Below are 13,063 nucleotides of genomic sequence, written 5' to 3'. Positions count from 1 at the left end.
GAACCGGCTTGAGCACGTTATAGACTAATGGTCTCTCAGCTCCAAATTCACCCTTTTTGCCTGCTCTGTGGAAATGGATCTGGGTCCTTTCCATAATTTTCCACTGATGTTTTGCCAGCAGAGGGTGCTGGTGAGACACTGTAGGAGGAAAGAGTTTGCCTCCTGGATCTGGGTGTGCTTGCTCAGCAGGCTCTTGTAGCAAGAATGGCTTTCTCCAGTGTCACCCAGCTCCTGTCATGCCCACAGCCTCTGCACACTCAGCTCTGGAGTACACAGCGGCCATCAGCTTCCCCAGCATCCTCTTGGGTGGCTTTGCAGAAGAGTATCTCTGCTTCTGGCAGGGCTTGCAGCCAGTAGCATTCAGCAGCCAGAAACTTGCCCAGCACCCCTGCCTCAGGCAAGAGTGCCTCTGGTGAGACACCTCCCATGAACAGGTTTCCCCAGCAACTTAGAAGACACCCACCAATGTCTTCTCTACCATCCAATAAGCCACAGCTGTGCCTTTTCTAACACAATCGAATCTTAGCTTTAGGAGTAGTGGCTTCTAGAGAAGCTATTCCTTTATTTAAAATTTGTTTTACTACATACTAGCTAGTTCCTTGTAAATCAAATCCCCTTTTATAGTTAATACTCTTTATATTAACCTTTTACTGTTCAGATTTCTGTGTGGTTTCTCTCTCCTGGTTATGCTCAGATTTATTTGGAAATTCTCCCAGTTAGACAATTAATCTCTGATCACTGCAATATGGATCCCTGGGAATTTGAAAAGGAAAGAGAAAAATAACAAGAGCATGGAATGGGAGGAAAACCTAAGCAGTGTCTTTATTTCTCAAGGAAGTCACTATTTCTGCTTTCAGTTCATTTATCACAGAATACCAACAGTCACTTTTATTAAATTGAAATCTGCAACTGAAACCCAAGCTAAGGGCCAAAAATGCGTTCCTGAATTCTGCCCTTAGCTCTCAGTTTATTCCCTCTCAGGCTGCCATTATTACTCCAAAATTTCTGTCTCAAACTCTGATTATTTTCTTAGGCCTCAGCCCCACATCACCAGCCTCCTCTTAGACACTTGAAAGTGGAATGTAGAACCGTGGTCTGGGTTCATGTCTTGATTCTGCCACTCACTCCCTATACGACGCAGGCCTCAGTTCTTCCATCTGTAAAAGGGGAATAATGTATCTGTCTCATGGAGCTTCCATGGCAATTTCATGAGTTAATATGCATATATACATGACTTAGAATGTTGTTGTCTCAGTGGTGAGTTCTGAATAAATGTGACTATTTAATTGTTGAACATTTTTCTTGGATATTTTACCTTCCGTTGAACAAAATGTGCAATCATCATAATTCCTCCACTTGAATTTGTATTATTTTGATTAATGACCCTAGTCATACGGCCCTTAAAATATAGGGTCTGCTTACTCTCCCTGTCCCCCCATCCAATTAGCCTCTAAGCCAGGACATTCTTTGTTTTCAGCATCTCTTACATATAACTCCTTTATTCCCTCCATCGCCAACCTGGCTTGTGCCTGATCTATTTCAGTAGACTTACGCTGATTGCCCATCTTGTAATTCACCTACCTGCACTTTGCACAATGCAGGGACATTAATCTTTCTAAGTCATGTCATTCCCCTTCTCAGCAAACTCCACTGTCTTCCAATTGCCTAAAGGAAACCATTCAGACGCTTTAGCTTGGCATAGAAGGTCCTTCATTTTCTGCTTCCAATCTCTAGTTCTCTAAATAAGTCCTCTACTCCAGTTAAAAGTTCTGCTTTCCATTTTTCCACACAGGCATTTTATTCCCTTTTTCTTAAGTGATTTATCCTTTCTCTCCAACCTGGCTGGAAAGTCCTCTCCTCACCTCTTCTTCCCAGGTCCCATCTTTTCCTGGTTCTGTCCACACTGCTATATTCAACTGCAGTCTACCACTCTCTCCTGACTCCCAGAGGAGAAAGACTGTTCATCCAATATGCTGCATTCCACCAATACATTTTCCCAGAGCTGTCCTATTTTCCCAACAAGTTTCACCAAGGATTCAGCAATGATTTGCAGAAACAATTTTTAAACTTAAAAAAAAAAGTCTTCTATAGGCCTCACTCATTTTAGTTGTGCCATACAAATTAGATTGAATTAGAACTTTCTTTACACCATACTGAACTAACCATTTGATTGAAATAAAGTCTATATTCCCCGGTAGTTGCTTATTAGTAATTCAATAATTTTATCTGCTATCCTTCAAGCAATAGCACTCGCTGAAATTTTTGGAAGAAAACAGAAGAAAATGTGTAATTGGGAAAACTGCCTCTGTTTCTATTTTCCCTTATGTGACTTAAGAAAAGTTAGCCAACATTGGAAACATTTTAGTCTGAGTCACAGAATACCTGGGCTCTAAAAGGCAAAATGTGGGAGTCACTGGTATAGATACAGTTTTTTTTTTTTTTTAAATGAGTGGTTGATAATTCTGGAAAACATTTAAAGCTATGAGGTGAAACAAAATGGGAATTTTGGCTTATGTCATCAGGGACCTTAAATTCCTAAAACGACGTTAGAAAAATTACATCTAGAGGGCTTTACATTTGTATTTAATAACTCACTTACTTAAGGAAATTTTATGTCTAGAAGGTTTCCATTTGTAAATATGAAAATCCTAGTTTATAAATAAATATGAGGCGCAAATTCCAAGGCCTAGTGTCTCCAGCAATATTACTGCAGACAGGAGGAGAGGCACCTGGGTTCCCACTGCCTGTGAGTGCCTGCTTGGTCATTGTTTCAGAAGAGAGAAGTTCTGGGGTGAATCCGATCTCTATCAGGTTCTTGAATCTACTGTTAGTCTGACTAACCATGTTGACTTTCACCTTCCTAAAGGGACAGGCAGGCACTTGTGTTCCCTTATTCCCTTTGGTCACGTCACCTTGCTGCTCAGACTCCTAGGGGCAGCATGCACACGGGCAAGAGCAGAAGCCGTGGGCAGCGCTTTTGGGCTCCAGCCCCACAGCAGTGTCTAGGGGTGGGTGTCTGTGACTCCTGAGCCCAAGTGGGCGTGGGTTACAGTGTGCCCTTCCAGCTTTGCCATCTGCAGACAGCTTGTGTTAATCAGCTCAATAGACCCTCTGCCTTACTGCAAGGGCAAAGGGCCAGTGCGACAGCTTTCTGTATCCTTAGCTCTTGCCCACTGTACTGGAAAAATCGGATCAAACTGGGCTTGAAGGGTGAGTGCAAAGTGTTACTGAGTGGTGGAGGTGGCTCTCAGCGAGATGTATGGGGAGCTGAAAGGTGGGAATGGAGTGGGAAGGTGGTCTTCCCTTGGAGTCAGGCCGCCCAGCGGCTGGACTCTTCTCTGATGACCCCCAGCCAAACCCCCCGCAGTGTCTAGACATCCCTCTTCTTCTTTCTCTGACACGTGTTTCCACCGTTACTGGTCTGCCGGTCTGCTGGTCTGTTACTGTGCTCCTCTCGACATTCAGCTGCTTGTGTCTGTGCCTGCTAAGGTCTTGGGTTTATATGGGCACAGGATGGGGGGTGCATGGCAGGCCAGAGTGGTCTTGGAAAATGCAACATTTGGGTGTGAAAACAGGAGTGCCTGTTTCACTTATGTCCGTGGGCACAGGCCTGAGGGTGGAGCCCTCACCAGGGACCCCGCCCTTCTCTACCCAGCACTTCCCTGCCCCCTTCCTATGTCAGTAATTTTGAGTAATAAAATAATACCAGACAAATTCTAGATTAAATTGTATTAGATGCATGTAGAGTTTCATAGAGAAGTCTAGATTTGGGTGTTTATTTTGTAAATCCAAATCAGGTTCCCTAATTTCTGTTACAAATGGCTTTTGTGTTCGGTTCCAACTATGATGCTGACAGCTGACTTTAGAGAGATTCATAGATCATGTTGAAATTCAGTCAAAACCAGGGGGCTCCAGTCAAAATCTTGGCAGGTTGCATTTGTTTACTGGACTGAGCCAAGTCTCCTTGGTTCTCTGTGGCAGCTGGAGCATCTGCCTCAGTGATGAGCCCTTCAATGTCTCCAGAGGAAGAAACGAAAACCAGCAGAGGGAATAGAAAAATGCCAAGCTCTAGTTCAGATTCCTGCATGTGCAGCTTTTCATCTATTGCCATTTAATTTTATATCTGTAGTTTGGAATTATGAACATATATGAAAGACGTTTAGGAAAGTCTTTCTAGGACAGGCCTGGTGGCTCACGCCTGTAATCCCAGCACTTTGGGAGGCCGAGGCGGGCGGATCACAAGGTCAGGAGTTCGAGACCAGCCTGGCCAATATGGTGAAACCCCATCTCTACAAAAAATACAAAAATTAGCCGGTGTGGTGGCGGGCACCTGTAGTCCCAGCTACTTGGGAGGCTGAGGCAGGAGAATCACTTGAACCTGGGAAGCGGAGGTTGTAGTGAGCTGAGATTGCGCCACTGCACTCTAGTCTGGGTGACAGAGCAAGACTGCATCTCAGAAAAAAGAGGAAAGTCTTTCTAAAACTTCAGTGACCAAGGACAAGACATCTCTAGCAGATATTTGATTTTTCAAGTACGGATATATTAGTCATAATTATAAAATTCAAGCATACAAGTAGTCAAGTTAGCTTTTGAATTATGACTTAACCTTATGAAATAGATAAAACAAGTCAGATCACATTGATGAAAACACATACATCACTCATAAAATGCAGTATGGATGCCAGGACTATTTGATCAATGGCTCCCCTGCAGCAGAGGTTTGGGCTCCAGAACTCTGGTGTTCAGACATTTGCATCAGTCAATTGTGTACAGTGAGAAAGTCCATACCTCATAGCCACTCATTAATTTCCTCATTTGTCCATTTATTGATGAGCTAAGCACTGGAAATAGATGAATAATATGAGGCTCTTGCCCTCAAGAAACTCTTGTCTAGTGAGGAAGATGGTCTTGGACACAAATCATTAGATCACAGTGCAATACATGTTGCAATATAGATACACACAAGATCTATTGGAGCATAGAGAATGGAGGTGAATCAGAGAAGACTTCCCAGGGGAGGTGATCCTTAAGGAGGTGACATGAAGTCAGTGCTCAGCTGGAGACTCTGTGAAATTATTGATAACTGAGTAAAAAGCTTTGCAGACTTACAGAATGATCTGGGAAGACTATAGAGGTTATTTCTTCATTTACAAATGGGGAAAGTGACCCAAAGATAGGCTGACTTGTCCAAGGTCACACAGCCAATCAGTCTCCAACTTCTACTAAGGCCCTTCTTTCCATATTCTGTGCATTGGAATAAAAAAAAAATAGCACGTTTTCCTCTCAGCTGTGCCACTTCATTATTGGATTTTTTGTAGAAGGAAAGAATTGATTAGATTTAGTAAGTCAGCATCATGGAGAGAAAAAACAACAAGAAAACAAATGAAGTCTTGGGTTAAATATTACTTTGCTTATTGCTGCTGTAAAAAAAAGTATCACAAATGGGGTTTAAAACAACAAAACCATTCTCTCATGGTCCAGGAGGCCAGAAGTCTAAAATCAGTGTCACTGGGCTTAAGTCAAGGTATTGGTTACCTCTTAAGACTCTAGAGGAGAATCTTTCCAGCTTCTGGTGGCTCCAGGTGTTCCTTGGCTTGTGGCCACATCACTGCAATCTCTGCCTCTGTCTTCACATCATTTCCCCTCTTCTTTGTGTCTAACTCCCTCTGCCTCTCCCTTATAAGGATACTTGTGATGGCGTTTAGGGCCAACCCAAATAATCCAGCATCATCTCTCCACCCCCCAAATAATCAGTTCATTAACTTAATCATGCCTGCAAAGCTGCAAAGACTCTTTTTCCAAATATGTTAACACAGGTTCTGGGGATCAGGACATGGATGTACCTTTGGGAGCCATTATCGGGCCATTGCAGCTTGCATAAATAGTGGGTAGTACTGCAATGGAGGTGACAGTTCTACTCTATTCTCCTCTGGCTGGCACTTCAACTTGAATTATTTCTTCTTTCTGGGGCCCCACATCCTGAGAGGGATAGAGAGAATTTGGAGCTCATGCAGAGGGGCATAAACAGGATGGTGAAGGGCTGTTTTAGGAAAGGACAATGGACATGTGGGATGCTAGTGTGGAGAAGAAAGGCCTGAAGGCAGCAGGATGGGGTCTGTGGCTGGAAGTCCTGAAGGCTAATGGGCCATACCTGCAAATGAGACCAGAGGGTGGTTAGGGCTTGACTCCATCGCTGTCTTGTCATCCGCAAAGTGACCTCATGAGGTAGATGCTAAAGAAGGGGAGATTGAAGGAGATGGCCCTAAGGTTCTCCCAGGCCCCTGTGCCTGAGATTTAAGGAGATTTTCACCCATCAGGGAGCTTGGCCCCTCACGTTAAACTCAGTGAATGGAGACTGAACACTGGCAACTTGGGGATAGCAAAGGATTTGCACCCACTCCTGGGAGAATTATGGAGCCATCACAGTGTTTGGAGGAGAAAAATGACAGGATTCAACATATTTTTCACGAAAGTCTGTGTGACCATTTAAATAAATGTAATCACTGAAAAAATGACTGCTGTACAAAAGTATTAAGTATATTAGGAAGCTGTATTTAAAATCTGTACTTAAATTCTGTACTTGAAATTGCCTGTGGCCAAAAATGACTTTTCTAACTCATTGGAGAACTTTTAAAAGACTGCTTTCCTGAGGCCAGAAACAATTTCATATCAAGAGCATATATAGAAAATCAAGATTTATTTAAAACTATATATAATCATATATGAAAAATATATAACTACATGTAAGGACATATATAAAAATTATAACTATATGTCTATGTGTGTATATACACAGCTGACTGTTGAACAACACAGGGGTTGGGACATTGACTCCTCTTGCAGTAGAAAATCTACATAAAACTTTTGACCCCCCGATAGCCTACTGTTGACTGCTGCCTGGAAACCTTACGGATAACATAAACAGTTGAATAACATATATTTAGTATGTTATATGTATTATATACTGTATTCTACAATAACTTAATCTGGAGAAAATAAAATACTTTTAAGAAAATCAGTGGGAAGAGAAAATATATTTGCTATTCATTAAGTGGAAGGGGATCATCATAAAGGTCTTCATCCTCACTGTCTTCATGTCAGTAGGCCGAGGAGGAAGAAGAGGAGGGATTGGTCTTCTTATCTCAAAGGTGGCAGAGGCAGAAGAAAATCCATGTATAAGTGGACCCATGCAATTCAAGGGCCAACTGTACTGTTGTTCCAGAAGATGCTGAATTTAGGGTTTCTGTACTGAAAGCTACATTGCTGTTTGTTTCCATTCATCCATTTTTTTTTTTTCTGAATAGAATGATACATTCGCCATAAGCCTGGTGCTTGGTAGGTCACTGTGTCCCCTGATACAATGATTTGGAACAACCCCTGTGTTATATTTCAGGCCACACATCTGGGGGACAATGGAGAAATGAGAGCCTGTAGAGCTTGGCTAAGAGAGAGTCTCTAAGTGCCCTGGTCTTGGCTGAGAGGCCAATGTCTTAGCCACAGCTGGCTGCATGTTTGTGCCGTTGCATGGATTTCAGCTATGGAGAGGTGAATAATGAGGACCAGCCGTGGGTAGAGAGTCTACTATGTTCACCCAGGTCTCTAGCATCATGCCATCCACCAGCACTACTAGATCTGTACAAGAGTCAGCCTAGTTTTGAGAAGGTATAATTCCTGAGTCTCAGGGCCCAACTCATTCACTTGGGGAATTTTTTAGTGAAGAGTCCCATACCTACGGGTAAGTGCACAAATTCTAAATGTACTGCTTGGGTTTTCTAGAAGAGACTCACCCTTTCTTGAGCAGCCAGCTCAAATAAGAGAACATTATCCTCATCCCAGAGACCCTGGTTCCCTCTAGTCACTAGTCTCCCATTGTAACCTGTCTCCTGACTTAACAGTGTAGCTTAGAACAGTTTCACCCATCTTTGTATATTATGTAAATAGAACCATGCACTATGCCCTCTTTCTTGTCTGGCTTCTCTTGTCAATGTTATGTTTATGAGATTCATTTGTATTGTCACTGTGGTTTGCTCATTTTCACAGCCGGATAGTAATCCGTTGGTAAGCATACCACAATGTATGCATTCTACTATTGATGGAGCGCCCATAGCCATCCTTTTCTTTATTCTATTGGTGACGGCTAGGTACTATCCATTCTAGTCTTTAGGTAGCTTCCAGTTTGGGGATATTACAAAAAGTGCTACTGTGAACATTCTTGCGGTTGTCTTTTGGTGAACATCCATACACATTTCTAGTGGGTAAATACCTAGGAATAAATTTTCTGCCATACTGTATGACTATGGTCAACTTTAGTAGATTCTTGGGCCTAAAGTTCCTGGGGAGCATTAATGAGATCCTCATAAATACTAAATATAGAGGCAGTAAAGATTAAAAAATAAACCAGAAGAGCTAGCTGAATACTTTCTTTTTCCTCTCTTATTGAACAGAGCTTTCTGTTCCTTCTGTTAATAATTTCTGCGCCTTACTATGTGCCAGAGGCTTGACATGCCATTATCTTGTTCCTAGTCTTCACATAACTCTGTGTTCCCAGTCTTCACAATAACTTGTTCCCGGTCCTCACAATAATGCTATTACTTGAGTACTATTTAAAATCTTCATTTTGCAGATGAGAAGCTGATGTTGCTAAAGGTGGAGCTGCATTGAAACTTGGCTCTTAAGTCTTATGTATGCGGCATTGCCTCTCATTCCTTTTACATACTTAAAAAATCCCATGAGTCCAATTCCTCCAAAGAGTCCACGACATATGTGCCAGTAGGTTTCCCTTTTCATATTGCCATTCCAATGGTCTTATATGTGTCCATGTGGAGATTAAGTAAACCTACTCGGGGTAGGTTTATTTTAATTTAGTGATTTATTCAACATATACCAATGAATTAAAATAATTAAAACTGTGATGTGAGCCCATCTGGACTTTTCTTTCCAGCCATCAGCCTATTTTTATTTACAACCAGCATCCAGTTTTTTCCACATATACTTTAGAATACTGGGCATTTAATTATCATGCCAATTTCATTGCTTAGTAGCAGATGGATGACAGGAGGCCTTCACCTGGTCTCTGAACCTTTGGGAAATTTTGCAATAGGGTATTTTGAGCTGGGAAGTGAAAAGATAATTATCAATCTTATCGAGTTTATGAGAATAAGTGCAAATATTGCAATGGTGCCTGTTTCATAACCAGGCCATTGAGGAAGTTTCAGGAGTCATGCAAAAGTCATAGTTTTCTTGATGCAATTACAGTGGAATTATGCTTTTAGGCTTGTTTTCTATTAAAAGTTTACAAGATTTAACAGATTGCAGTATTCTGCAATACCTCATACTGCACAATCATGCCTAGATGTTACTTGCAAATGAAGCATGTAATCAGTGTTTGAAAAGGTAGCTGATTCATAGGAGAATCTTATGATAGTGTAGCCTGGTTCAGGGACTATCTAGGTATATAGTATAGTTCACTATGGAAATGTCTCCTGGGGAATGCCTTGCTTGGCAGATTCAATCCAATTTCTTGGTCAACAAACAGTTGAGGGCCTGCTGTATGCAAGGCTCTGTCCTGGGAACCCTGTTTAGAAGATGAAGAAGAGACAACAATTTCCCTTCAGGAGCTTACATTCTATCTGGGGAGACAGGTGTGCAAACGACTAAAGGGAATGTGGGGTAAAAATAGAGTGCTGTCATAGTGGAGTCTTCGAAATGTCATTCTGCCCTGCAAGCACTCCAGCACTCCTTTCTTTTTTTCTTTTCTTTTCTTTTCGCTTGCTCACTCGTGCTCACTCTCTCTCTCTTTTCTTTTCTTTTCTATTTTTTGAGATGGACTCTCGTTCTGTTGCCCAGGCTGGAGTGCAATGGTGTGATCTCGGCTCACTGCAACCTCTGCCTCCTGGATTCAAGCAATTCTCCCACCTTAGCCTCCCGAGTAGGTGGGATTACAGGTGCATTCCAATAGACCCTGCTAATTTTTGTATTTTTAGTAGAGACAGGGTTTTGTCATGTTGGCCAGGTTTGTCTCAAACTCCTGGCCTCTAATGATTTGCCTGCCTTGGCCTCCCAAATTTGCAAGCACTCCTTTCTGAGGGAATATGCCCTACTGCCTCATTTAGGGTTTCCCCAGAAGCATATCTTGAGACAAGAATGGGAGTGCAGGTAGCGTATTTTGTAACGTGATTCTGGGAACCCTATAAGGAGAGAGAGAACAAAAAGCGGTCAATAGAATGTGTGTTATTGTTGTGGTTTGAATGTCGTCTCCAGAATTCAGGTGTTGCCAATGTGGAAGTATTAAGACATAGAACCTTTAGGAGGTGCCATGAGGGTTAGGTGCCCTTATAAAGAGGCTTGGCTGAGAGAGTTGGTTTTCTTTCTTGCCCTTCTGCCTTCTACTATGTGAGGATGCAGCTAGAAGGCCCTCACCAGATGCTGGTTGTTTGATCTTGGACTTTGGTGCTTTGATTTTGGACTTCCCAGCCTTTAGAACTGTGAAAAATAAATTTCTGGTCCTTATAAATTACCCAGCATCCCATGTTTGGTTACAGCAGCACAAATGGACTAAGACAGGGATCAAACAGGTTAATGTTCTGGGCAGCTGAGACTTAATTCTGCTGGGCAATTCTGGGGTAGAGTGAAGAACACTCTATATTGCTATCTCAACAGAGATCTAGACAGCGTTATATATCAACTGCCGTCAGTCATTGGTCAAGGGCATTGGTTGGGAAAATGTTTAATACCCTAGCACATCTGACATGCTCTGTGAAGCAGCCAGAGACAGCCTCAGGAGAGAGTTTCAGCACTCCCGAGCTGTGCAGAAGGACACCATTGCATTTGTGCATACAGGAAGCATAATTGGGAGGGCATATGGACAGGGCACCCTCAGCCCCTATTGAAAGCTAGACATAGGCAGCCGGGCTTGTCTTAGGACCCTATGCAGTGACTGTTGACTGGACCAAGGGCGCACCTGACCAAGGAAGAAGCAATGTGGGTGGCTTGAGAAAATGAGATTCTCTGGAAATGTGAATGAATAACTGGAGTCGTAGTGGGGGTGGTCCTGGACATTGGCCTGCTAAAGTGGGAGCTAGAATGGGTACTGCAGGAAAAGTAAAGCCTGTGGGTGGGTGGAATATGGCAGACAGGAAGAGCCTTGCTGGCAAGACAATCTGTGGAGAGAAGCAGATGAATGGAAGAGAGGGGGCAAAAGGGAGAGGGAGAGACAGAGAGATGAGAATTCAGGCAACCATGTGGGAGCCAGAAGCCTTGTATCTCTACTGCTGGTTTGAGTTCCTGTGTAAAGGCTCAGCTGTCCTTTACTTCCCATCCTTGGATGCTGGTGAGTCTGCTTAATGTCCCCTCCATGCATATCCCCTTTATCTATGCTCCCTTGAGATAGTTTTTGCTCCTTACAACCAATCAGTCCCTGAATAGAACCAAAGTACCAAGGGTCATGGCAGAAGAAGTAGACTCAAAGTGAAGTTTGACCTGGGTCTCAGTGCATCAAGGGGTGGGGAGGGTGAGGTCACAACCAACACATCTCTATTACAGGAATCAAAAGACATTTCTTAGGAGGCATCAGTGTGGCAGGGGGACAGATTGGATGAGAGGGAGGTGAGGGAGAGGTGGAAGGCAAAATTGAAGTTTCAAGTATGGGCATCTGGTGGATGGATGTGCCATTGACAACAGAACTGAGGATAGGTTTTGCAGAGAGCAGGTAGAGAGGAAGCTACTCTGTTTAATTTTAAATGTGTTGATTTCTCATCATCAACTGATTACTTTTACTGGTTGCAGATAATATCAAAGAGGTTGATTTTAATCAAGGGAATAGGCAAAGGAACCAACGAAGAAGCATCTTATATCCATCTTGAAGGAGAAATCATAAACACGTGAAGAAATCAGGTGTTCAAATCTTTCTATATTTACAATTTTAGAATAAGTGTTCATTGGCATGTGAGCACAATCTTCTGGTTTTGATCTCTCTTGGGGACTTTCTTGCTTGCTGTCTTCAGGATTTCATACAAGATTTTTGAAAGAGATCAGTAGTGGTAAGATAGAGCCTCTGGTTGTGGTGGGGTGGGACTGGGTGAGGATGGGAAGGGTATGTCTATCTCCACAGTGAGGTGTTCCCTATGTGTAAATGGAACTTTGGGATAGGCTTTTGAAAACTGTGTTCTTAATGTAGTCTCATAAATAGTTATCTGACACCTGAGTAGTCTGGGAAAAAAAGAGTCTCTGCTCGAATCACTTGAACCCGGGAGGTGGAGGTTGCAGTGAGCCGAGATTGCACCATTGCACTCCAGCCTGGCGACAGTGAGACTGTCTCACATAATAATAATAATAATAATAATAATAATAATAATAATAATAATAAAAGAGTCTCTGCTCTCTGATTACCAGGGAATAATTTGTTTTCAATAGGTGGAAGTCCAAGGGCATCAGACTTGCATTGTTTGGGGCAAAGAGCCTTGAACTAGGAATCCTTGGGTTTGACATTTTTGCCCTGGTTTTACCACCGACCAGTTGTATTGATTTGGGCAAGGCACAGAAGCTCTCTGTGCCCCATTTTTTCACATGCAAACAGAAGTGGACTACATTTCTAGTGTGCTTTCTAGCTCTCAGGTATGATGATTTTGTAATTCTTATGCTTTACTTAGCCATGAACACCTCACCTAGGAGAAGCTGAGTGCTGAGTAAATGCAAAATATGGGCTGTTTTATACACATACCATAGAAAGAGAACAAAAAGTCCATATGGAAATACATAACCCTTATGCTCCTTGGTGAGTTAATGGTGCAGCAAAATTTCAATGTTTGTATCTATCTATCTGGAAATAAATATACTTACTGGCCAAGGAGATAATGGATCTAAAGCAATTTTTCACAATTGGCACATGAGAAGCACATTATTTATTCCTGAAGACATGGAAAGGTGCTCGTTACTGAACAGTGATGGAGGAATTATTACTAGTATGAAATTCATCAGGAGACCACATTCTCAGACAATATGCTTACAAGGCTCTCACTACATTGCTCAGATTTCAGATGTTGCATAGAAAACAGTCTCTTGGGAT

The sequence above is a fragment of the Hylobates moloch genome, unplaced genomic scaffold (genome assembly GCF_009828535.3).
Source record: "Hylobates moloch isolate HMO894 unplaced genomic scaffold, HMol_V3 SCAFFOLD_3, whole genome shotgun sequence".
Taxonomy (NCBI): domain Eukaryota; kingdom Metazoa; phylum Chordata; class Mammalia; order Primates; family Hylobatidae; genus Hylobates; species Hylobates moloch.
Note: the sequence above shows the minus strand (reverse complement) of the source record.